Source organism: Papilio machaon, chromosome 25 (assembly GCF_912999745.1).
Source record: "Papilio machaon chromosome 25, ilPapMach1.1, whole genome shotgun sequence".
NCBI lineage: Eukaryota > Metazoa > Arthropoda > Insecta > Lepidoptera > Papilionidae > Papilio > Papilio machaon.
The window spans coordinates 2,427,870-2,432,376 of record NC_060010.1 but is presented as its reverse complement, the minus strand read 5'-3'; positions in this window follow the sequence as shown (position 1 = coordinate 2,432,376).

The following is a 4,507-nucleotide window of genomic DNA, read 5'->3' as shown; positions in this document are numbered from 1 at the left end:
CGTATCTTAAGTCTAATTATAATTTTAAAAATATCCCTTAAAATGTAATTAACCAACGAAATCTTCATGTTAATAATAAATTAAGCAAAAAGCTTATCTGTTAATATTAATCGAACAATTAAGATATTTTTCGACTGTCTGAATTAAGGTTTTTTCAATATAATATGATCACAGTCTTTATTCACAGTATGGAACTATATTTGATATTAAGTCATGACAAGTATTTTTAATTTTTAGATCATCCTGTATATAATCTAAACATTGTATTAAATAGTTGTCTGTTGTACTCTTGATATACCGGAATACGGAGTCATTTATTTCTTAGAATCATTTAGTATACAATTATAGATTGTTAAGTTTGTTCAGTAGGAAAATAAATTAAGGAAGAGCCGTGGAAACGCAAAGGGCAATACCGGATCCTAATGAATGAATCGAAGTGGAAAATTGAATAGATTTCTCAAGTTATACAAAACGACATTCACTTTTATAACAAAACAAATTAATATATTTCATTAATTTATTTTATAACTCTGATTTTAAATCAATTAAAGTAATTAATGTAACATAATTAATTAAATTAAGTCTAAATTAATAATTAATTGAACTTTATTTAATCAATAAGTTTACAGTACATTATTTTACACGATAATATTGTTATTCTAGTAATAAACATCGGTTTCCACTGACAAAACATCCGTATAAAAAAATTCTGTTGTCGCTCTCATTTTCTTAGAAAAAAAATATTGTTTTTTTGTCTCTATAGTTTTAAAGTAAATAATAAGCATGACATGATATTTTTATACATGTGTTTCGACAGAAATAAGTAAGATATTTACACACTAAGACAGACGCACACTGCAGACTTTTTGGCGGCAGATAATTTGTGCGGACATTACACAGAATTGGTATAATGAAATGTGGGCTTGATAACCCAACCAGGTCAGACTATCAGCCAATGAAAACTGTAGTCTGGCTCAAAAAAAATATTCCAAGGTACTTGTACAAACATTTTAAATGAACGTAGTATCTAAAATCTGAAACATTAATTAAGAGATGAAATTCAGACAGTCAAGTCCTTAAGGGAAAGACTATACCTGGCTTCCTTTCTACGGTACATTTTCTAAGCACAAGTTGTTACGTTAATGAGTATTGTTCGATGTAAGTTATTCTCTAATACTCTACGTCAATAAACATTTAATGATCATAATACTCTATACATTTCAATACCACAGTTGTCTCTACATATACTTACGAAGAACAATGCGACTACGATGACTTAACATTCTATTCAATTAATACTACAGTATAGTTAAGTATATAATATAGTATATAATATAAGTATAGTTGAATACTGTAGAGTCACTTATCGATTAGCGAAACTTTGTCTTTCTGCCCGTCTTACAAAAGGCTCTGCGTGATGTTCAGCACTCTATATTCACGTTTAACAATTAGATTGTCAAAAATGAAAATATTTTTTTCAATTCAATTTTTTTTCAAATTATTCAGATTTATGTATTTTGTTGGTTTAAATAATTTTTATTAATCTAATTATATATTCGGTGATTTTAAGTCGAAAGGAATTTTAAGTTACTTATTAAGTTTGTCTAAGTCTAAAGGCGATGCGGATAACTTGAGCAAAGTTGTTACAAAACTCTTAATTACCAACATCTTCACACGAATTTAAATTAGGAATACCGCAAGTAAAGCTACTACCGACCTTGTTAGCTCCTACGCTACGCTTCGAAAATTCACGGTAACCTGAATGACATACCAAATATCTACGTGTTTAGAGTGGTTAGAATAACAAAATAATCGTAAATTTTTACAGATAAAACGTAGGTACAAAAAACGTTTTTTTTACTAAATTATAAATAGGAAATAGGAACATAATTTTCTTTAATGAAACAAGGAGAGGAAGTTTATTTATTTTCCGTTCCTCTACATCTCTTCTCCAAAATAATACTCACTTATTACCCATCTTTTTCTTGGAAGACTCAACTTGACGCCTGTCTTCTGTGTGATCGTTGCGTTGCCCCTCTTAGTGGATCTTTGTTCCAACAGCTTATTCTGCTGCGGACTCTATCTTTCTTAAAACATACCCTCGTCCTAAGAACCCCTCTTCTCAAAGGCTCTTAGTGGTGTTAAGACTTATACGAAGTATACTCATTATTTATCTTCCATCCATCCATTCATTCAGCCTCGTAACGCCCACTGCTGGGCACAGGCCTCCCCCAAAGATCGTCACAATGATCGGTCCTGTGCAACCAGCATCCACGATATTCCCGCAACCTAATTATTTTTCTTATTCAATTATTATTTCATACATTTATCTCTTTTTATAATGTAAAATTTATCCGCATAAAAACACCTAAAAGTGTAGTTTCTCGTCTCACCATCAGTTAATATTATATACTGAGGACCAGGAGCCTACCTAAAGTTAGGGTGACTAAGGCCATAGTCAACAGTAGTGTTTCAATAAATCTGTTAGAACACAATAAGAAAAATAATAAATATCAATTTATAGAATTGCATTTATCAGTATTTGATTGGCAACGCCTGAATCGATCGGTGTCAGGTAGCTCGTCTACTGTGAAATTAAAGTCGGACGCTCGGCCTCTCAGGCACGACGCCCCAATCAGAATATATTTATTGAAATTTGGTCACGTTCAATATTAAGAGGGTTTTTTTATATAACAAATATTTCCATGGTTTGAGTGTGAAAAGCTTTGGATATTAGATTTTATGTCTTGTGTCTTTTATGTTGAAGTCTAAATATTTTGAAAACTCTAAATAACGTATAAAACATGTCTCTTTTTCTATCTTCTGGAGAAACGGTCTCCAGTAGCCAGTGCTACTGGAGGGCCAGCAGGAATCAAAAGGGTATCTAAAGTAGAAGCGAACTATTCCAATCAGAATTGATTACTATTTGATTGTTAATAATAAATTCATTTGAAATAATATACTTTGTTAATTTAATTTGTTTGCATAGCAATTTATTTAGTGGCCACATAACATTTCCACTCTAATTGATAGCACTAATTCACGTTTTGTTTGTCATTCGACGTCAAAATTAACAACGGAAACCATATTGGTATTGTAACTGAGGATTTTCACTGCGAAAACACCTGTAGAAAAACATTTCATCTCTTATTTTTAAAATATGTTTTTTTGTACAGGCGTTTCAGCAAATATATACGCTAAAGGATAAAAGTTAAATGATCTTTTTAACCCATAGGGAAAAGCCTAAATTTTTCCCAGGGGCCATTATTTGTAAGATAATAATTTTCAAATAAGATCTGTGTGATAACTTTCCTTTGAAGGTCTTCAAGGACTGAAAAACAGTAGATTAATTTAAGGACTTTTGGGATCTGGGATTCTTTTTAATCATTTCAAATGCACAATGAAGGTTATAATTTATTTTTACTATTCTTGCTTCAAATGTTACTGCTGTATTGGTACGTATAATTAAATTTAAAACAAAAGTAAAAATACGAAGAAATAAGAAAGTAATTTTCGCTATTTACTGCTGTGTAGATTATTCATACTAAATCCGATATATTTTTCAGAATTAATTTATAAAATCTAGAGTTAAAATTTGTCTTCCTTACCCGTTGTTGACAATTAATTAGCGGTTATTTATTACAAGTGGGCAAGAATTTTGATATGATGCGGAATTAAAATGTTAATTAAATTAGTAAAAATATCTGTGTTCATAAAAAACTTGTACAAATTAAGTAAGCTTAAATTGAATCATTAGATATGAAAAAAATTCTAGATTTTTTATTCAAGTCAGGATATAAATAAAATTCTTAAATTAGTTACAAAAGATATTTAGTTCAAAATATACTCGTGCAAGAAATAATTTTAGATATAAAATTCCGAAATAATTAAATTTGACATTAAAACATGATTAAAATTGAGTCAATTTACAGAGCTTGAAAAATATTTATTTATATTACAATTATAAAAAAATGTATAAAATATTCGATCGAAACTCAATTAACTCTAAACAAGTCCAATTAACGCCTGGTTTTAAATATGGAGTCGAAAATCGTTTATAACAACCCTTTAGTCCATTATTCTAAATCTGTTTCGGTCCTCAATAAAATTCAACTTTAATCCAATATGTTTTTAAATGTTTCAGACCAGTTTTTCAAAGGTAATTTACCGAAAATGTTACCTTAAAATATTAACGAAATTGCTGTAACAGATTTTATTTAGAATTTTAATTATTTTAAAACTTTACATCATTATACGAACTTCAAATGATAAAAGGTTTAATTTTCATACACGTATTTTAGTCTTACTAATATTATAAATGCGAAAGTTTAGATGGATGGATGGAAGTTTGTTAGAATGTATCTGCAGAACGGCTCAACGGATCTCGCTGAAATTTGGTATAGACGTAGAACATAGTCTGAAGGAACATATAGGCTACAAAATTATGTTTGTTTTTTATTCCCTACGTTCGGAATGGTGGGCGACAGCTATGATAGCTAGACATTTT